Source organism: Cygnus atratus, chromosome 4 (genome assembly GCF_013377495.2).
Source record: "Cygnus atratus isolate AKBS03 ecotype Queensland, Australia chromosome 4, CAtr_DNAZoo_HiC_assembly, whole genome shotgun sequence".
In the NCBI taxonomy this organism is placed as follows: Eukaryota; Metazoa; Chordata; class Aves; order Anseriformes; family Anatidae; genus Cygnus; species Cygnus atratus.
In genome coordinates this window covers 59,017,032-59,040,163 of record NC_066365.1, presented here as the reverse complement: position 1 = coordinate 59,040,163, position 23,132 = coordinate 59,017,032, and positions in this window count along the sequence as shown.

The following is a 23,132-nucleotide window of genomic DNA, read 5'->3' as shown; positions in this document are numbered from 1 at the left end:
TACAGCTGTGATATGGAGAGAGTGCGGAGGGTAGGGATGGAGGAGGGAGGGCAAGACCTTGTCATAGCTTCCTCGTCACACAGCACAAGACAGCTGCATTGCAGATGGAAAAAGACTAAGAGAGATTTATCCCTCATCTTCCAGCAACCCTCAGACCCATGCCTTCAATCTCGCTAAGGCAGAAGCATAACAGCATCCTCCTTGCTCCTCATCTATGAATCTGCGCAGAAAGACATTCCTGAGAGAAGGCATGGGATGCTCATCAGTTTCTTGCTTTTACCTACTCCTCTCATTTCTTTTTTTGAAATAACCTATTTCATTTTCTTTTCCCTGGCTAAAGTCAACTTACCTTGTGGACCTGTTGCTTTCAGACTCTGTACCTTTTCCTCCAAAGGAAGCAGACTTGTAGCAAGGAATAGGACTGAGCTGAGATCACACGTGCACGTTGTAAGCAAGATAGCCTCATTTTGATGGGTGACACTTTGTGATGCTGCTCCAGGAAAAGCACATCAGCAGTAGCTGGGCCCTTGGCACAATGACAGCGTCAGGCCTAACCAGCTCCCTTCTGTTGCCTTACTGCCTTCTGCGGCCTCTGCTGCTGCTCACTAATTGCTGAATCATTCCCTGAAGCCCATTTTCACCACAGCTTCTTCTACTTCTTCCCTAGTCCCTTCCAGCCTCCCCATCCCTTTATCCTCAGTGACATACCCTCCTTCCCTCATCTTCTCCCAGAAACCTTTTAAAGGAAGAAAATTATGTGAAAAAGAAGGTAGCTTTCACATATTTGATAAAATTGTCATTTTATTTGTTTTGCCTGCATGCTTTCCTTCCACCCCCTCCCAGTCTGCTTTGTTTATATAAATAGATCACTTTTAAGCAAAGACTACTTGTGACTTCTTACCAATGCAGGGAAAAATTCAGTGGGGTTGTCTTTTCATACGTAGCTTCCAGGTCCTTCAGCAAAGGAACAGGCACAGCACCTAGTTCAACTACTAGGTCTTCATAAACCTTTGTACCGTGCTGGGATTTAGTTCAGAGAAAAACTCCAGAATTAGCCGTCTGTCACCTGAAAACTAACTATGCTGATAAAAATTCCGTGATCCTATCACAAATTTATGCCTTAACATCTAAAGTCCTCTGAGCAAGCAAGGAGCCCCAAGGTGGCATCCTGTGTTTAAAACATGCGGGGAGAGAACGCGGACAGCGTTTAGGGGTTCACTGAGCTGGTCTAGCCTCGTCACAAGTGAGCATGGACAAACACAAGAACCGCATTTCATAAATGTTACAGCTGGATGTCACACGTTGGATGTCACACGATGGAACTATTACCAGAAGAACGGGTGTTTCATCATAGAGGAGCCCCGCAGGTACTCCCGCTTACCAACAGGCGTAGCGTAGGAAGCCTGAACATGCACGCCCCATCAGAACGGCTGTGTGTAGCGCTGGCATTAAATGGATTTGGCACACCGAGTCAAAACAGCGCGTGTGGCTAGCAGGTAGCGTCGCTGTCAGGAGGCAGCCTTGTGAGGCACCGACGTGAGAGAGTTTGTCAGCTGTGGAGCGGGGCTGACAGTGACCAACTGCAGCAGGCACCAAATGAAGAGGGGAACTAACTGCTCGCATCTGTTTTGCACCGATGGCACCGGGGATCAAGGTCTGCAGGAAGAGAGGGATTTCATTTCATGGCTGCTCAAGTCACTAGTAAGTAATGGCAGCGACACAGACCCGGGGAAGGATATTGCCCACACAAAATGACTTTCCTGTCTGAGTCTGACAATTCAGGGACTCTCCTTTTGTTCTCATTTACTTGCAAATAATGGTTTCCTTGTATGCCTACCACACAATATTTACGCAGGACTGGATATATAGCTCTCATTAGAGCAAATCCTACTACCTAAATTGGGCTATTTGTGACTCTGCACCTCAAGTTTCACTCATCCCTGGTCTGAAGTGCACTAAAAGCACATTATTACTGCTTAAGATGCAAACTACCATGCTGAAAAATATCACTTTTTACCTCCAGTGAAAGAAGTTAAAAATTAATGGTTAGTTGAAACTAAGGTGATCAGTAAACAGAAACTCCTTGTGACCATGTGCAGGCTATTCTCCATCTGTAATGAGGTTATACTTACCGCTTAGATTAATTACTCGTTTTCTTCTATCTTAATTTATTTTACGCTTTAAGAAACCAACATGTCCACTAACCACTCTGTATGTGATAAAGAAACACAATAAAAGCAATTTCTCTCCTAACCCCCCCAAAAAACCATTCACAGTAATGCATTTTTGAATCCAGCATACCTTCTCCTAATGAGGTTTCAGCATGCCATAAATAACACTAATGAGACTTTGTCTTTGCCCATGTAATATATTTCCTTAATATAGCTTTAGATTTTCTTATGTTGCATGGAAAACTAACAGTCACAGAAAGAAATGTCCTCCAATAGCACATTAAAACCAAAAGTACAATTAAATATAAATGAATTCAGTAATTTAATTGCACTATTGTCATTTTTAAGAATTCAGAGAAAAGTAATGGTATCATTTTTTCTACTGGTAAATAATAAAAGTGCTGAGGGAATCAGATAATATTTAAATAAACATTATTGTGACTATACGTGATACAAAGATACCTTTTATTGCCAGGTAAATTCTGTATTTGCTAATGAAGAGATAGCTCAAAACAGGAATCCCTGCAAGCTCAGGGACCAGTCCTGCAAGCAGTCCCAAAAAAAGGATGCAAGATTTGACTCTCCGTTTTTATAGACCTAATAGTCTAAGTACACGCTTCCAGCCTCAGAATGCATGCAGTTTCAATACCATCTGCAAAATGCAGCCATTTAAGCAGAGGTTTCAACCTAAAAGACTGCTACCGTGTACAAGTGGTACACATTTAGACAATCTGCAGCTCCCATCATTCTAGCAGCAAGGCAACATTGTCTGGGTGAGCTTTTTTCCCTCTGAAAATGCTATCTCATGATATTTTTCCTAAAAAATAAAAAAATCATGCAATTTTGCAGAAAAACTTGAGTGTTTGGGGCAGTTTGCACTTTAACCATATACATGCTGAAGCCTACTCTATTTTTGAAGATCAACTGAAATATTACACTTGTCACCTCTGTCACCTTTCTTTCCCCTCAGAAAGCAATGTAAGGCTTATGCAAAATTTCAGTGGGAGCACGTGGAGGGTCTCACCACTGACTTGCCTCAAAAAAGGTTAGCTAGTAGCTCTTTTTTTACAATTCCACCTTTAATAGTAAAATTCAGTAAACAGCTTGGACCAGGCTGGGCAACTATGTAGTGACATCAGGAGGAGAGGAAAGAGAAGCAAACTGTCACAGAACTGAAATGACAATACAGGTGTAGGCACTGATGGGCCACTGGTGGCACAGAAAGGCAGGGTGTAAAAATGGAAACGATCAAATCCAACGTGGAAGCAAAACCCCATTTCCCTAATTCCCTCAGGTCAGGAGAAGAAGGTGATCACAGCTTCTAACTTCTGAACGAAGTGGCACACCAAATTACAGGCTGGGCATCAAAACAAATGATTAAACCAGGGTGGACTGAAGATTAGCAGATAAAATGACTTATGTACTTCAGACAGGGGAAAGCGATGCATGCAAATACAAGGCTGTTCATCAGATCTTACAAGCATGTAAGGCTTTAGAACAATTTTTCCAGGAGGGAATACTTAAGGGGTATAGACAAATGGAAAATGGCATGGAAATCAACATGGATTTATCAAAAGCAGACTGAACCAAACTAATAAGCTCCTTTGATATGATAACTAATTTTCAAGACCATGTAGCAACCTCGTCTCTCTGGACTTTGGCAAAGGATTTATCACCTGCATAGGAAATCGTTAGTTAAAGCAGAGAAGACGGGTTTAAGAGAATAACTGTAAGGCATGATGCTGATCAAAGGGAAGGGCAAAAAGGCTCATGCGTGGATGTGGTGAGACGTCCTCTGCAAAGCTAAGTTCGACTCTGGCTACCAGCTCCTGAGACAGATACAGACCTTGATGGATGCAGAAGAGGATTGCTAGGATGAGGACTGGAGTGAGAAGCACATTCTGCCCTGGGCACTTGAAGAATTCGATGCAGTTTGTGTACCAATATGGCACTTGAGAAAGGACTTCTGGTAAGAATATCACAGGTGAGAAAAGTAACCGGTTTCAACATGGACTTATGGAAGATACTAGATGAAGACAGTTCTAGAAGTAGCTGTGTGCTGGATTCAGTGTTCAGCTCTATGTTCCTATTTCCAGCTGGGCAAATGGCCTTACCACTTCTCTATCACCTGTATCCTCTTTTGTACGAATTGTGCATTTTTCCCAAAGCAACTGTTTTTTCCTAAAATAAACTCAGACACACTTCACGTGTGCTGACTCTATTTTATACAAGAGAGAGCTTTTCTGTTTTTCCAGCTAAATCAGTTGATCTAACAAAAATACTAATCTCCACAAAAACATTCCCTCATTTCTGTATTTTTCCCAGTTTTACAGTAAAAATGCATTTGAAAAATGTACTGTTTATGGCAAAACTTTGTGGCCTATTTTGATAGGAAGCAATATTAAAAACACAAAGCCTTGTTTTTTTTCCGTGTTTTCTCAAAATTCACACAGTTTTATGAAATCACAACAAAATGTGGAGGCCTCACGTCGAGTTTTCTGTGCAATGTTTCTTTTTAAATTCCTCTAGTACTTAAACTCAGATTACACAGTTATGAATAAACGTAAGTGTGCAGAGATGTGTGCAAGTCCCATATGTCACTCCTGAACAAAGAAAGCGACTCCTGACAAATCAGATCCTCATGAATGCTTGCTCAGTATCACATTTTAGCTCTACATGTATTGTTATGAGTCAGACTATTGGAATATCCCACGCAATCGCAAATTGTGGGTCGAAAAAGACATTATTTTACTGCAAAAAAAGCATTACTTTTTTCTAAATTAAAAAATTTAAAAAGAATGGGAAAATGATGATCAGCAGACAAAATTACACAGGAGATGTTAGCTGCATTTCTTCAAGACTCCGTAGTCTGGTGCCTGTGGGTGCTTCCAGCACAGTAAGGGGGTCTCTGTGATCATGAAATCACGGTACAATGCTAAACTTAAAACCTAAGATCAGATAGCAACCCATGAAATCAAGCATGAGAGAGAAGTAAACTGTAAGGGCAGCTAACAGAAATTGGAGCAAGGATGATCAATATTAGGATTTCGATTCTAGCTCTAGATAGATAGAGAGATCATTCCCTGATGTCCCTTTCTGGCAGTCAGTATTAGCAGAAGTGATGTCAAATATTGTCATTTCATATCCAGACAATTGGCATTACTATCTCATTCTCCAAGTATCATCTTGGAGAGACATGCCTAGCCATACATTGGCCAACAAATCTGACAGGAGCATCTCTGCACGTTCCTGCTCCGAGACGCAGCCACGCGTTGCCAAACTGCTTTGACTCCTGTCTAGCTGCAATCCGACTCAGGCTAAGGGTCCTTATACTTCACAGAGCCTGCTTGTGGCACATCTCTTTTTTTATTGTCTTTGAGATATTTTTTTTTTTTTACTCTTCCACCAGTGCTGTCTTTCGAAGGACCAGAAACTGCTGAAAAGAGATTAACGAGTCTTAACTGTTCACGTCATGGGAGCGGGGTTGCTGCTGGTTAGCTATGGTTAGCCACCGGGGACCCCAATAACATCAGCGCCCTGAAGAAATCAGCCTCCACGTGGCATACATGCATTTAGTGAGAAGTTAATGGCGCAGAAGAGAGAGCTTAATTTCCCGTGTAGGTATGCAGCTTCCCTTATGCAAGGGCTACGCTGGTATGAAAGGCCTGTAAGGGACAGAGGAATTAGCGCTGAACAGGTGAAAATCTTGTACCAACACACAAGGTTCAGGGTGCAAAGGGACATTGTGGATCACACGGAAAACAGGAGGAGTGGTGGTTTCATAGCTGTAATGCTTATAAAGCATTTTATAAGCATTTTTATTTTTATTTATTTATTTATTTATTATTTTTATAAGCATTACAGCTATGTTGAAGTGTTGAAAAGCCAAAGGTTCTTTGGTTGTGCTCACATCTCCGCTTCTTTTTAATTTCAAGCCGAAACAACTCATATATCACTCTACTCCAGCTGTCTAGGTCCACAACCCAACAACAGACCAACACGCACTACTGGTATTTTACTTCATCTCCGTTTAATAATGTTAGGAATAATGGCTCCTAACTTAGAACATGCCTATTTTGGGGTAAAAATAACCAACAAGAAACTCATCCTTACCCTGCTAGATGTTTTTGGTGTGGCAGCAGCGATGACCTCTCAGGAGGATAACCTTCTACTGTCAAGGTATTCCTTTATCAAGTATTCATTTAAGAAGGATTTCACTGCATGCTGCTTTAATATAAATAGATGCATTCAGTATATATCTTAATTTAATATGGTTTTAACTTTGTCATAAAGTCGTTCAGGTTGGTTTTAGTTTAATAACAGGATCATTAGATACTACTTTCTTCAGGAAAGATGGTAGATTTATTCCTGTAGGAGTATTTGTGAACAAGCCCTTCCTATGTCTTTGGGCACCAGGTATTGCTGTTCACAGAGGAAAAAAAGTCTGTAACTAAACGTTTACAGAAACTGAGAAGTTCATCACATCCCTTAGTTCAACACTAAAACATCTCATATTTTCATTACTAATAAAACTTGATTATATTATCTATGGCACTGAACGTAACGTGTAGACAACTGCATCTTCCAAATGTGATAACATACTAAGGTTATTGCACCAGACTCTGGGTAAATTTCTGAGGAGTTCTGTAGATTCAGTGATGAAGGAACAGACAGTAATGTGCCTCCAGAATTTTAACAAGGTTATTTTTCTGTTTTTCTACTCCACCGTCTGTTATTTCAGACAAACATTTCAGATGTAGAATTACTTACATCCTTAAAAAACAGAGTGCTTTAGGAATTTGGAGGAGAAACAACCGTATTAAGAAAAGTAAATGAAGAGAAGAGAAGAGAAGAGAAGAGAAGAGAAGAGAAGAGAAGAGAAGAGAAGAGAAGAGAAGAGAAGAGAAGAGAAATGAGCTTTATCTCGATCATCAATCACCAAGGAAGTTGCAAATACCTTCTGAACAAACTAAACCCTTTGAATCCATACAAAATTATGGAAAATCACGTGAGAATTGGTTTTCCTGTGATTTTCTTACATTTTCTACTTCCATTTTTCTTGGAAATATCACAATATAAGTCTCTTTCACGATACTCAGTAATCCAAGGCAACAACAGAAATCCTGAAAAGTAGAGATATGGGTGGAATAAAGGGAACAAAACTGCTTATCCTAGAACTTTGAGGGGAAAAAAAAAAAAACAACAAAAAAAAAACCTTTGAAAAGTCCTAGAATCAAGTATTTATAAAGAAGTACTCTTATTTTTGCACTCATACAATTCCTTCCTCTCTAACAAAGGTTTCAGATAAGGCATTATAAAGTGAAGGTACTGATACAAGACTCTCCGAATATTACCAATTTAGAGAAGATGAAAAATTTAAGTGTCCTTCTCTCATTTCAGCTGTTTCACGTAAGTATAATACACACAATCCACCAAACTGAGAGCAGGATTTTCAAGAACCAGTCACACATCTGGTATTCACATCTTTGAGAAAAGGTAAATCAATACATCTCTAGTATTTCTGTTATGTGTGTTTGTGGCATATTGCAAACATGGCCTTATCTGGATGTGAAATGCCTGCTATCCGCCACAGAACATGTATTTTATCACGCCGCATCAGAGCCTGCTCTGTCAAGTAGAACCCCCATTTTGTAGCAGAACATTTCTGCTTGCTGCAGACAACAGGAGAGAGATCTGGAATGCTGGGCTATTTATGTGGTGCAACAAGTAGCTCTGTTGCCTCCTAATGATTCTCCACACAGACGCCAGCTGGCAGGGCTAGTGCTTGGGATTTTTCTTATCCAAGGCAAATGAAAATTAGAAACTTAGAGAAGATTAGAGAATCAGGCTGAGGAGAAAGAAAGGCTCCTAACCAGAAGACATTACCCCTGTACTCTCAAAAGGAATGGAAAGGAGACCGGCCACAGGACATGGGAGGGTGAAGTGAAGTGAGTACAGAGCTGTGAAAAGCACACCTGGGGGTAGCAGGATAGCCCCCCAGCATCAAACCCATTTTTTTGCGATCTTGAAAGTTCCCACTCAACTAACTGCAAAGCTTAGGAGCACCTGGGATCCAGCAGACCCTTGCACGTGACAATTGGACGTAGCTACAGAACTGACAGCATCCTTCCTTGGCGTGGAGGGTCTGTCAGGTCCACTGCTCTCACCGATGATTACCTGTGCTACTTCCAACCGAAGGCATGCCCTGCACTTCCTGCAGTGAAAACTGCAGCTGCAACAGCACCCGAGAGGCACAGACCTCTCCTAGAGAAGGAACGACTCTCACATGAGAGAGAAAGAAGCAGAAGCAATGCACTTGGTGTTACTCTTCAGTGACTTAAATGTGCACAGGATGAGGAAAATATGAGAACAGTGATGCAAATGCTCAGTACAGAAAATAAATACACCTTACTGCCAAGTAAATCACTATCAATAGGTGATACTAGGCCAGCTGTCCACTTTGACTGTGAGAATCGCATCAAAGTTGGAATGTTTGATATTTGAAAGGAAAAAATATACATCTTTTTATGTTTTACTTACACATCATAATCAGGAGTAAATAGGCTTCTTGATCATATCACAAACTCAAATTTATTGTAAACACAAAAGAACCGAGGAATTTACGACAATCTTCTTACCTCCTGCAATTATTTTAAGTAAATTCTTTGTGATTCTACCCTGAAAGTAAAAAATCCTCACTATGGTTTTACTGAATCATTAGATTTTCCTTTGTCTTGATGACACCAAATTTCTTTACTCCTCCTTCATGACAATGCTTGTTATCTTAACAAGGACGACCTTCCCGATCTCAAAATAGCTGTTCAGTGCAAATCTACCAACTCCACATTCACAGAACTCTAAAACAAACATTTTCCAAATTATAGTTGTTAATAGTTGCATTTAGCTTCAGTTTATTTAGAAATAATGAATCTTTTCAACAACACTTTAAGCATGTCGTATTAGCCACCCTATTTTGCATAATGGAAATGAAAGGACCCAGAGTCCCTGAGGATGCCACAGGCAAGGCTGGGAATGAAACCCAAGTAGCTGCTCCTCACCCAGCCACCACCTCGCTTTGCCACACAGATCTGACCGCCCGCTTTCTTGAATCCTGAGCTTTGCACCCATCCTGCAAGGGACCATACATTATGCAAAGCAGGCAAGAACTGAGCTCTGGACTTTTAATTTTCCTCCATCTGGGGACCAGTCCTGCTTTTCTGCAATTTCAATGCAAATCAGAAGTATATCCATTGGAGTCATTAGCATTGCATCAGTCAAATCACCACCAGCAAGCTCAAAACTGCAATGTGTTATTTTAATAATGAGGAAACATGAGCATTTTAGAATGGTGTTGTCCTTAAACACGGACAATCAGAGGAACAGCTTTCCAGGATTTTTAGTGGAGAAATTTCATCTTCGTCTGCAAGTGCTGGTGTCAGCCCTTTTCTTAAAAAAAGAAATTAAGGGCATAGAAATATAATCAATTCAAATAAGTATCGATTTCTAAATAATGTAGAATTAATTTAGACATTTACAAATTGTAAATCACTTTTTAGTAAGAATCAGCACCATATGTTACAAGGCAATAGATAAAAATGTTGACAGATTGGGTATGGCGCTCCCACTGAACCCAAGTTCATGCCCTACATTTCAAATAAAAGGGAAGGGGAAGAAAGCAAGGTCTAAGACAAAACAGACTGCTTCTTATAGGCTTCTCTAAGCAAAACTGGAATTGTATCAACAAAGTGAATACTAAAATCCAGACAAACTCCCAAGAGGTCAGGCAAAGTACTGTGGATTTACATCATCTTAACTGAGACCAGAATTTTGCATCATCCCTACGATGTACTGTTACAGGAGTCCTGAGGGAGAGGTATGTAACATCCTCCCATCAGGAGGTAGTGGTATGGAGATGGAAATTGGCTAATGTAGCTAATGCTACACAACTTGCCGGTTGCTAGGCTAAAAGTAAAACACAGATAACTAACCCCAAGACAGTTATTTTCAAGAAGAGGATGTCTCATGTATTCAGAGAAGACCTCTTACCAAGCCTAGTTCTAGAGGACCGCAACTATTTTCATTGTTACTCTTCTTAGGTCCCTCTGTGAATGCCTCATTGCTGAACTAGCTTTCGTTTCCCTTTAAAAATTTATGTCTAGAAATACCACTTACAGCCAACTCTTGTGAAATTGCATCATTCTGAGCAAAGCCTAAGCCAAATATTAGAGGTGATTTATGTGTTCCTCTTGGAACCACCCAAACAGCATACAAAATCCAAGATGCTTCTGAAGTATTTCCTTCTGTAAAAGAGGAATAAGAAAGTTAAGAGTTTTAGTTGAAGCAGGCAACCAGGAACCACGAAACTGAGGCTCTGTGTGTTATCAGAGCTAGGAAATACAGTGCTAGGCACTACACTTTCCATGGGAAAAATACTAGGTATTCATAGCGCCTTTGGGGAATTCACACAGGACACTGGTTTCAGCAGCATCCCAGGAACGTAGTCCCAGCTTCCAAAATACACCATATTTTCAGCAAGTGTTTCATTTAACTTTGGAAACTGTGCTAAAATACAGTGAAAATCTGAAATCACCAGAGTGACTTGGCCTCAGCCCTCCTCGCCCTGTATAAAAGCAGGATGCCATTGAATGCTGCTGAGATGTTTAATTCATTCCTGTCTGAAAGGGGCTCGGACAGAGGACATCGGAGAATTACAAAAAAGCCCCATAAAGCAAGCAGTAGGTGAAGAAACGGAGCCACTTATAGATTCCCTTCACTGCCTGGAAGCTAATGCTAAGGGACAACAACCACGTCAAACAGGCATCAGGAGCTGTTACAAAACATCAGAAGGACAAAATGAACGCCTGCCGTCGCTGAAGTGGGGGGATAAATGCACATCCCCAATTCTGGCCTGGTGACAACATCTGCAGTTCCAGGCTGTGTCAGCGATCCTTCCCGCTGCATGAACTGGTATGTAAATACGCACCCATCTGTGTGCACGTGTATGAATCGTGTATACGGTGTTGTGCTCAGTTTATGTGAGCAATAAGTGAGCAGAGGATAATTTGCAGGGGACGCACCAACCTTCTCCGGCAGCCTCGAATGCAGACTCTGCTGTCTCAAGGACCAGGTAGCTGCCTAGGAAAGCTGGCACCAAGCATGTTTTGCCTCCAAGCACCTGGCTCCTCTTTCTCATCTCTTTCTGGACTTAGAGTTATGACCATCTCAAATATCCAGACGAGAGGCCAAGGAAAATGTTTTAAAGTAACACAAAGAGTTATCACTGCTTACACATTCCAGACTTCTGTTCAGCTGCAAATCCATTAATGCAAGAAAGAAAGAGGAGCGTGATGTGGGAAAGGAGGCCGTCTACGATTTATCACTGCTGTGCAGACATGCCCTGAGAAGAGAGCTGTGCTGAAAACCCAAATATAGGAGCGTGTATATTAGTGGCAGTTATTTCTGATTTGGTCTGAGGGACTTTCCAAACTCAAGGGGCTCACAATGAAGGACTGGCCAGCCATGAAGAGCCCGCAGTAATGCTGAAAGGACATGTAAATTGCCCTGATATCCCAACAGACTTCTGCTGTTTCATAGATGCTATTATAATCCCAAGAAGCAAGGAGGAGCCTCATTTTCTACATTGCTCACTGAGGCACCGTGCTCCTTTTGGGCTTTATCAGCAGCTTTTTATTTGCCAAATGTGGACATCTCTATTCTGAAATTACAGCTACAAATTAAAATTCTGAATGATTTCACAAACGGCACAATTTCCTTAAAAAGCTGGGTCTGAACTGGATCAGATCTTCATCTGGGGAAAACCAGTGTGTCACTGTAAGAACCAAGCATGGAATGAGCTAAAATTCATATAAAAATAAGAGCACTTTTTGTATGGTACTAACGCATTAAGAAAGGCATACAAAAATTATATTTTTCTAAAAGGTCAAAAGAAAGCTCTCTTCTCCTGAGAATACATTTTGCACAATATTCAAAAAAGATGCATCATTTGGGGAAATAACTGTAATTTTGCAGTGGTATCTTTTTTGATGCCTAAAAAGTGTACCTTTGAAATGGTTGTGTATTCAACATTTAGCAGCAAAGAATGAAAAAGCCTGTCAATGCTTTCTGAACCAGCTACATGAACAAAGGTGTCAGAAACTAGCCCTCAGAAACTGCTGTTTACTCCTGCTGCTAAGCTTAAGTTTTTCACAGTTCTTCAAGCTTTGCTTGTGCATTGGTAATACATTCAATGCAGTTTTCTCTGAAATGTGGTTCTTCTGTCTCGCAACATTCTAACTTTATGTCCTTGCTTTCAAACCTCTGCATCATGTGTTGTTTTTATTTTTTTATTTTTATAATAAGACAGGCAAGGAAACTTTCATAGTTTTTCAAAACACGCCTTTCATTGTGTGTTCAACTTTGGGTATCTCCTGTCCATTTTGCAGGACCTTCCCAACTCTAAAATCAATGCATTTTTTCCTAACCCAGTTTCAGAAGCTTTTTCTAACCACAGACCGTCCCTCACCTGCTGATCACAGGAGCAACACCAGTCTACTGCTCCAAAGGGGCAACGTTCAGTCTTAGAACTGGGAAAGAGAAAAGCATATACTTACCACAAGTGAACAAATTTCCGAAAGGAAGCTCTAATCTCACGATCGCCAGTTGTTCCCAGTCTGTGGTTTAATTTACTGCTGGGTTAGCAGGGTGTTCCACAATGCCTCTAATAATTACTTTCTCGAGGCTCTAATTCAACTGCAATTACCCACTTCAGAAGTTAGGGAACTGGTTCGCAGCTCTGCTAGGATCCAGCTGAACCACCCGGCCGAGGAGCTGGCCAGCCCCCAGCAGCCCTTCTCCCCACCGAGGGGAACAGGGACCTCACCGATCTATGCAGTCAAACATCTCCTGAAGGATATCTCCCTCCCATGTACTCGGGATACCTCTTCTCAGAGCCGTTTTGCCAAGAGGAGAACATTTACGTTCAGCTTTTAGGCTGAAGAGCCACGCTACCAGAGCCTCCCTCGCGCACCCCAGCCGACCAGCTGGGTTCATGGCTCGCAGCTGGCCAAATGATCTAGATAATTAAAGGAGAAAAAAACTCTCTTTGCTGTTCAGGGATTTCAGTCTGTTTCATCAAGAACATTATGTCCTTGATCTCTTTCTGCTCTTTTTCGGCTTTTTATTTTTTATTTTTTAACTGCCAGATTTAAAGGCCACTACAACACTGTATGGAAACTGCCTATCAGCCATCACGGCCCACACCTCCATAAAAGAAATGTCAGGACAGAAAACTCTCTAAAGACTGCTCGGTAGAGTTCCCTTAACTCACTAAAGGCCACACACCTTTATGGGCAGCTCCACAATGCTCACTGTGGGTTGGGGGAGCAACAAAGGTGGCATTCAGAGGCCCACCGCCCTGTCACCTCACACACCTACGGTCGGGCCCGTGCGCCATTTTAGCTCCCGGGCTGTGGCCCAGCCGCGCCGCCGGCCCCCGACAGGTCCGCAGGGATCCTCTCCAAAATCGGCGCTGTGTCTGTGTCAACACAGGTGTCTGCTGCAGCGGCTCCGTGTCGGGGGGCTGGGAGAGGCAGCGGTAGGAATTAATTTCTGCCTGCAATCTGTTTGGACTGACGCTTCTCTTAAGACCCAGCACTCCACGCAACTTTCGAGGCAGGACCAGGCTTACCACATAGGGCTTAGGGCAGAAAAAATGTGTTTGCTTCATCATTTAAAAAAAAAAAACCCAACTCTTCACACATTTTGACTGCAGAATGAACATTTAACAACGTGTGGTCTTAGTGGCAAACAAGAAAAAACCTGTGCACACTCAAAGAGAGTCAGAGGGAGAGAGACGTTTCTATTACGGAGTAACGGGGGAAAAACTGATTTATGAATTTCAGTGTGAAAAGCAGCTTGTAGCACAATGACTTTGCCAGGACAACATACCCTGCTCCATATCCAAGCAGTTAAATAGCACAGAATTGTCAGGTAATAGAGCAGCTGCTAACAATGCTGCCACACAAGCACTGTTTAGTCAGCACCTGCACCTATACGACACCCTACATGTGATGAATGCTTAGGTTATCGAACAAAAGGTGATTCCTTGCTAATGCAAACAACAGCCTGAACCACCTTACCCCCATGCACATCCCACTGACCTTAAATTCAGCGCCTTTCACAATTAGCGTTCTTGCAATGGAAAGATTTACCCTAATCCCGCTTAGCCGTTCTCCGAGTGCACAGACTCCATACGTTGGCACTGTCACTGCGTCTGACTGCACAGTTTATTCTGGTTTGCATAAGGCAAACAATATGGTTTGAAAAATACCCAGCTTGTACCTCCGTCACTTGACCTCCCTAATTTAGAGCACAAGCCCCCAGTGTGGCAGTGATGCTGTCTTTGTTGAGCTGTTGCTCTGTGATAGCTAATACATGCATACATTACTGCTGACATTTAAAAACATTCCTAACAGTTTGTGTGAGTACATGGTAAACAGATGCTATGGGATTTTTTCCCCATTATCAGTCATCTCTGAAGACTGCAGTGAAGTGACAGGTTGTTTGAGACTCTTCGGTCTAACAGTGAGAGATTTATTTTTAATAGAATATTGATATTATGGCACAAAATGCCATTTGGTGTTTACTTTTTTTTTCTCCTAGAGCTGCGGTTTAGCTTTTTTTTAAGCTTTTGCAGCCCTCTGTTATATCTACTACTCTATTTTTTATGAAAAAAGTTAGAGACTTTTATGAACTCTCTGATTAAAGTACCTCCATCTGAATGCAGATTAAAAGTTCCAACACCTGAGAGCACTAAACCAATGAATATTTATATAGAAAAACAGCAGATGAATGCACTTTAAATCTTCAATGCAAGTCTAGTCATGGGGTTTATCTTATTTTAGGGCTTACTTTTTATTAAAATGAACTCTTGCATATTTACGCTACAGAAATAAATGCTATTTGCAAGCACAATACAGTAAGAATCTTACAAATGGATAGCCTTGGTGAAAAGTAAATTTACTTCTCAAACAGATTTATTTCTTTATCAAGTAATATTTAAGAGGATTTTCATTTCGTGCTGCTGGCACAGGTTGGTGCGGAGCAGGGACATGCCCCGTAACCTGATTTCCTCCTCACCCAGCTCAGGCAGTTCGCAGGGCATTATGTGAGAAGCACAGGAGATATTTGGGCAGAAGGACCGTGGGCTCTGGCTGCCCACATCTCCAGGCTGCGCCCAGCCACCACCATCACCACGCAAGCAGGCTGCTGGCACTGCAGCGAACTCCTGCGGCACTCTCAAGCGGTAACGTGGCCTTCCAGACCATCAAAGTGAGCAAACACCAGCCCCTGAGACAATTTTTTCAAAGATTTTGTTTGAATCAGAAGAATACATTGTTTAAAGGACTTCCAGCACCGCTGGGAACCAGATCTTGATGCAGCCCGAGCAATTCCCAGACAGCAGACATCCACTCTCCCCAGATCTCATGTTTTGTACAAAGATTTGTTGCACTGCCTCCAAACCTATTCTGTTCCATTTCGGTTTTAAATGTAACCTTAGAAATAAATGTTTACAAATCAGCTCATTGTTTCTTTGTTTTGAAGCTTAAAGCCTCGCTTTGATTGCTGCCTTTTTGACATTTTGCATAGGAAATATGTTTGCATGTTCACAGTGCTATTGAAACAGCAATTAGATCACCATATTCCAGCTGTTACAAGGTTTTGTAATGCATTTTCCAATAAACATTTTCAAGAAAACAGAACTATTTTAGTATGTCAAGCAGATATGCTAAGATATTTTTGTTCGTTTGTTTGTTTTTTTCAGTCTTATGTTTTTTCTGCATGTTACCATCCTTTTTTATGTTCCTCTACTTCGCTTTTAATGCCACAAGAATAAGAAGGGCTGGGACTTTGAAGGCAGGGAGTGGTTTGAGGAGTTCCCGTTTTGGGGACTTGAGGGGGTCCTTTCAGAAAACTGCACCTCTCATTTCTCTGATCCTCTTTAAGCAGGAAAATGTTCCAGATTTCTGGGAACTAACTGCCCAGCTTTCTTCACTCCCCTCTCCCTCCCTCAACAACTTTGCCACTTCAAAGAAGAAAATGGTGTTTTTTTCCCTCCTGACCGCTAACATTTAAATCTCCAGCTCCCATGACACTGAGATGAATTCCAGTAGTGCACTGGACCAGACACATTACAGGCAAAGGCAACAAACAAACACCCAGGTGCGAGGGGGCCATGGTATGGTACGCTGCAGGCAGACCCTCAGCTGTGAAGACCTCGTGGACTTTCTCCGAAGTCAGCTCAGTTCACAGCAGTCCCTAACGAGGCAGCAGAATTTTGCCTTGGCTGAGAGGCAGAACTGCGACCTCTCACTTCACGGCTAGCACCAGCCAACAATTAGGGACTTCTGTTTCTGGTACACTCCTCAAAGCCCGTGCCGTTCTGCTTGCAATTTACGTTCTTTTTGCTGACTGGTGCTTCCTGACCTCAGACGCCGCATCTCTTGCTTTCTCATCTTCTCATACAAGAACCGTTATGATAATTTTTCCTACTTGTTGCTTTGTGCAATAAAAACAAAGTCTCTTGTTATAGTATGGGACTGCAAAATATCTAGTTCTGCCTAAAGCTGATGAGTTGCAACCAGCTAGCTGATTTATCTTCTGTGTTTTGATTGATCACTTTGAATTTGGTATACACTAAGGAGATCGATAGATTGATTTTTTTGGTGTTGTATATCATTATCAGGGTGTAACTGGATTCTTTTTCCAGCTGGTAAAAATTCAGAGAACTACTTAGAGAAGGAAAGAGATTTTCCTCAGGAACTAGAAGGGGAAACAGTCCGCCTTGACTTACTACCCTATTTTAGAGCTGGGCATTGGCTGTTTGATGACAGTTCTCGACTACTGTGCCCGGATGGAGTTGTGATTTCTTCTAATAACCTTAAGAAAAGAAATAGCGGGGGCCAAGGAAGACTCACAGACCTCACAAAAGAGCCAGGCACAAGCCATGAAACAGCCAGAGTCAGCGCTGCTTGTGGCGTTGAAGGGCTTGCCGTCGCTCAATCCTGCTCCCAGCCTCGCAATTAGAAGTGCAAGCGTATTAGAGCTGCAGCAGGAGAGGTTATTTTAAGTTTCCTTCTCATCTTCTAGGAAAATGATCCATTATAAATTCTGCAGCTGCCTGTCTATCACTTACGGGATACCACCAAGTTAGGGCCATTTCAATCTCCCTCGGGTTTCAAAATAATTATGCACGCTTTTGTCACATCGAGATTAGTTTATTTGCAATTCCCAGGTGCCATGCATGTCCAACACGACATCGCCAAGTACTCCAGCACAGATAACCTGAAAAGGCTCCTTGTGAAAAGGCTTTGCTCTTAACATATTTCACCTAGCCTGAAACTACTACCTTGGTCACCAGTTAAACAAAAGTATTGATTTTAAAATTGCTCTTTTAACCTACAAGGTACTACATGGCCGCTGTCCAGCATCTCTTAACTCTTTTATGTTCTTGGATGTACACTTGAGTCTGCTGAGCGAAATCTGTCACTTGCTCTAAGTTTTGTTGCAAGCTTCACGGAGTAACAGCTTTTACTCCAAGGAATTCTGCCCTGCTGGAAGAGCAGGAGGCTCAGCTAACACTACCGCTTTTACAGGAGGTTAAAAGGCTTTATTTTTATTGCTAACTGTCTAATGAACTCTGTGACAATTTCTACATTCCAATGCTGTTTTATTTCCAATTAGTTATATTATGTAAAACAGCCAGTGACGCGCTGCATGCATGATAATATAACCTAGCAAATGCATGGCAGTAGGGAGCCTTAAACTCCGCATCCCGCATCCTCATTCTCTGTGTGACGAGAGAACCAAAGCGGTTTCTGGAGCTGGCTGGTACTCCAGGCTGCTTTGTCAATACCCTATTATAAGAGGCAATGTGAGAAAAATCCTGCAAAATACAAAAGCAAAACCCAAAGGTAACCCAGATGTCATTTTAACCTCATATGCACCAATACCTTTCAGCTTTATTAACGTAAAAGACTAGGCATGAAAATGCTCAGACCATCTTCTGGCTGCACCTATCTTATTATTCACTTACATTATTTAACACGTTTTCTTCAATAGGATTACTTCGGATTTACTGAGACAACGCCTGGTGTGCTTCCCTTCTCCAAAGGCAGGAAGCTTTTCTCAGAGCACTAGATATTGAAAGCAGGAGAGACAAGTTCGGCTGACCAGGGCCTTGCCTGCCTTTGTCTACACAGTCAAAAAAACATTAGTCTTAGTACTCAGTCATCTCGACAGAAGTCCACGTACACTTGGAGCAGAGCACATAATTCTCTCATTTAAAAAGAGATTTAAAAACTCAGCTTGCTTATGAAACCCAGGCAAAAAATAACCACATAAAATTCATGTAAGATGATAGCACAGTTCAATTCCCTCCCTCCTATGGCCCGCACCTGTACAAGCTCTTGCAATTTTACTTTTCTGAGCTGTCTTGTTCAATTAAAAAGAATGAGAATGGAGACAGAGATCAATGGGGAAGATATCCATAGAGCAGCTTAACAGTCCTAAACAAGGACCTTAAAATCCATATCAAATTGCCAGCACAAGGCTTTAGCAATACTCTGCATCCTAAGTCAGGACACCCTACATAACTGGCTGATTAATGGTATATTTTACCCATTTTACTTTTGCATGCAAGGTAATTTGAGAATGAAAATGTGACCTGTGGTATTTGCACAACCCCTGTCCCTGCAGTATTTATTCCTGGAACAGCTACGACAAGAGAGAAGCACCAGGTGACCAATGCAAACTTCTGGAAGGAATGAAAGCTGCTGCTGCTTAACATTACTTTCTATAATCTGTCCAGAGCAAGATAGGCTGATGGTTTTTCTTTGGATACTGCATTGAATAAAATTGCAAATAACCGAAGTTGAGAGGAGGCTGCAAAGCTCGTAGGCAGGCAAATCACTGAGCACAGATTCTGAACAGCCACTACAGGCACTAGAAGATGCTGAGCTAAGATGCTCTTAAGACAGTTCAAGAAAAAAAGATGCTGGAGAACGAGGGGAAGATGAGAGAAAATACGTCCCTTGTTCTTGTGGGCTGCTACATCGATGTAGCACCCTCCGAGAGGTGACAATTTCTTTTCACAATATTTAGAAAGAATCCAAGTCTTGTACGGAGGGCTAAGTTGCATGGATGCTGTCGAGGAAGCGCCAGGGAAAGACCTGACGGATAGATGGGTACGGCAGATGAGTAGTGCCCTGATGAACCTGAATGCTGAGCTCCTATTTCAACAAAGCCAGTTACAAGCAGATACAAACCTGACGTGAACATTTCCAAGGCCTTAAAATAGAGGAAGTGAATCACACAGGCCTCACACCTGTCATAACAAATTAGACTGACCCAAAATCCAGGAGATCATTTGATAGCCAATTACTTGAAATAATGAAAAGGGGCTAAGAAGTCACCTAGAGGAACAAAATAAAAACCATTTCTAATATCCCTGACGCTCCACTGTTACTGACACCTCCTCTCTTGTTTTCCTTCCACATTAAGTTCAGGTAATTCATCTCCACTTTGAAAGCTGTGCAGTTTTGACCCTGCCTACCCGCTGATGTCCTGACTGCTGTCACATCTTCCTGCTGCCTTGCTTAGCCCACATCCTCCATCAATGTCCCTCTGCATCTCTCCCTCTCCTTTACGAAGAAGAGAGATGCCTCCCTCTTCATGGGCCGCACTCCTCCTTCAAATCCTTCAGCACAACGCAGGACAAAGGTTTTTATGTAATATTCCAGAAAAAAGACCAAAAAAAAAAAAAGGAAAAAAATGAACCACTTTTAGACCAAGTCTTTACTGAACAGGTAATGCCTTGTAAAGATACAGCATCTGCAGGATTTAGTTCTGATGGGCATTGAGCTCAGTGCCTGCCAGGATTAGATCCTTAAACTGAAACTCATCATATTGCTAGCTGAAGGAAAAAAGGGAGTTTTGAGCTCTGAGGGGTTTAAGAATTCACATTTCTCAAAATTAATTAATCAATACGCTATCTTCCGAAACAATAGACAAGAAAGCAAATGCTCCAGCCAAGTCCGAGACACCTCAAAGAAGAAATGAACAATTCAGTTTAGTACCTTCCTGAAATGACCATTATATGGAATGAAAAAATCAGATCCTGTTACAAGAAGTCATTTGCTAATAACGCTTCTTACTCATTTAGAGAAAAATTCGTCTGTTATTAAGAGAGTTTTTAAGAGACACTTGGATCTGAAGCCACAGGGATGCAGAGACTGGAACCTGGCATTAATTTCAGTTTGCTGGTTTACTGCACCTTGTAAGCATCCACAAGAAAGCTGTATTTCTGCACTTAAGATTAAAAAACCTATTAAAGAACAGTCATTTCGGATGAACACCCTGCACTCTTAGCCATAGGTGTCTTCTTCAGCTAAATTAAAAACCATAGTCTTGTCAGGCCATAAAAATCATCAAAATTTTAGTTACAAATTACACCGCAGTAAGCATCAGCATCTTTTCCACAGATTTAGCATTGTTTGAAGGTAAACTGAAACAGATCGGTGCGAGACTTAATTGAACTCTCAATAGCATTATTGATAAAAGAGCATTAGTAGACTTCGGCAAGGACTCCAAGTGTGGCTACGAAGGTGCTGTACAGTAACACTTCTAAATAGAGTGGATCAAATTTTCTCTGCCCTAAGGCCTCTTCTGTTGCTCGTGTAGCATGAAGGGGCTTAAAGACAGCAGACCTCAACCTTGGGGATATTTCCTGTGTAACAAGATTTCTCAGGCAATAAAGAGCTGCAGCTACCTCTGTCCCCAGATGCCTACGGGCACGAAGCTGACGCTCTGCTCTCTGCCTTCCCTAAGGTCAGGGCTCAAGCAAAATTCAGAGCACTGGTAGAGCTGCTCATCTTTGGTGGTGTTTGGGCAAACGCTTACAATGCTTACATTTGTTGCTGCCTCTATTTGTATGCAGAGAAAGGGAGAAAGTATTGAAGCCACCTCACAACCTACAGCCCTTTGTGACAAAACTGCTGTCTGGGCAGGATGTGCTGCTGGATACTGCTTTGTCCTTCGGCACTTTGAACCGAGTAGGTCCATTCCAGCACCTAAAGAAAGCGGGAGGGGGACTCTTTGTCAGGGACTGTAGTGACAGGACAAGGAGCAATGGCTCTAAACTACAAAAGGGTAAATTTAGATTAGATATAAGGAAGAAATTCTCTATTATGAGGGTGATGAAGCACAGGAACAGGCTGCCCAGGGAAGCTGTGGATGTCCCATCCCTGGAGGTGCTCAAGGCCAGGCTGGATGGGGCTTTGGGCAACCTGGTCTGGTGTCTGGAGGTGTCCCTGCCCGTGGCAAGGGGGTTGGAACTGGGCGATCTTTAAGATCCCTTCCATCCCAAACCTATGATTCTATGATTCTAAGACCGTCAAAAACTCTTCAAGCTCCTAACAGAAGAAATGATCCCAGTGATGTTATTGTTCTCATCAGCACAAGGGCTAAATAGGATGATGAATGTCTCTTTTTCCCCAGGAGATCTGGTTATTTTGATTTTTCCAGGAAGTACAGTTAAGTCTCATGATAGATATAAAAGAAGCCTATTTACTCAATAGAAATTTACCTGCATCTAAAACCATTTCTTCATGATTTACAGAAAATCTGATTGTACAACATTAGTGTAATTCATTGATTCCTAGCAGAATGAATGAGCATCTTTCAAGAAACCCCTTAGAAATGCTGATGACTAGCGACTATATTGGTACAAACCAGTTTTACAGATCATAGAAAACCAGTTACTCACAGAAAGCATGACAGATACAGAATATTCTTACTTTAGATGGAAAAAAAATGTGCATTATGATCCGTAAGTCGATAAATATCCAACAAATCAGGAACACAACAAGATGAGAGAACTTTATTTCTTCTTCAATCAGAGAGTAAGAAATATACCGGGCAAGGGAGTTTTAGCAATAAAATAGTTACCATGCTAATTTTCTACTCATCTAGTAATACCAATCTTTTGCATTTCAATACATTCTTTTTTTCTTTTTTTGGGATCATATTTGTATCTGCAGAGCTTCCATGCCCAGGATGCAAGCTGTGAAATATGCTAAGCTAGTGCCCGTTTTGTTTTTTTTAATAAAACAGAAAAATGACAATATAATGCTTTAAAAATCAATATGCTCTTTTGCATTTAAAATAACTTAGGAAAATATTTTAAAGCAGCAGTGTCAGCAAAAATGGGGTGGATTCAGGTGACAGAAAGCAAATGTAGAGGTGTGGCAAAGACTTTAACCATTGCATAGAAAAAGGAAAAAGCTCCCACTTGCAAAGTATAAGGATCTTGACACACAGTATTATTCAGGCAATTGCACAGACTTCATTTTTTCACTATCTGAAAGCATTTGATATAAAGGAGAAACCCCCTTTTTTTTTTTTCTTTGTAGATGTATTGGTACATGGTGAACAACTGCAAAGAAATCATAAAGAATATTTGAATATTTTCCTTCCTAATATTTACATACCAGATCTCGATGAGCTCTGATTACCTTTGACATTGCCAGATGTTAGAAGACGTTATAACGACACGTGGCTTTTGCACGGCATTCTTTGCATAAGGATCTCAGAAGCATTCCTTTCACTCGCAGAGAGCCCCTAGGAACCTGCAGCCCTGTTCTGTATTTGTCTGTGGCATTGGACAGGTGGGGGCAGAGGAAGTAATTTGGGATGCTAGGGTAATTCTGACTGCCTGGTTCACAACATTAAGCTGTAATCACCAGTACCTCTCTCCCATCTAAATGTTAATACTTTTCAAGTGTATGCATAGAAGTGCTGTGTAAGGCCCTGGAGTCGTACAGGAACATTGACCAAACGGAGAAGTATGTGTATCCTTTTATTTGAAGAACCCTTGCGTATTTCAGTCTGTGGGAAATGTCATGT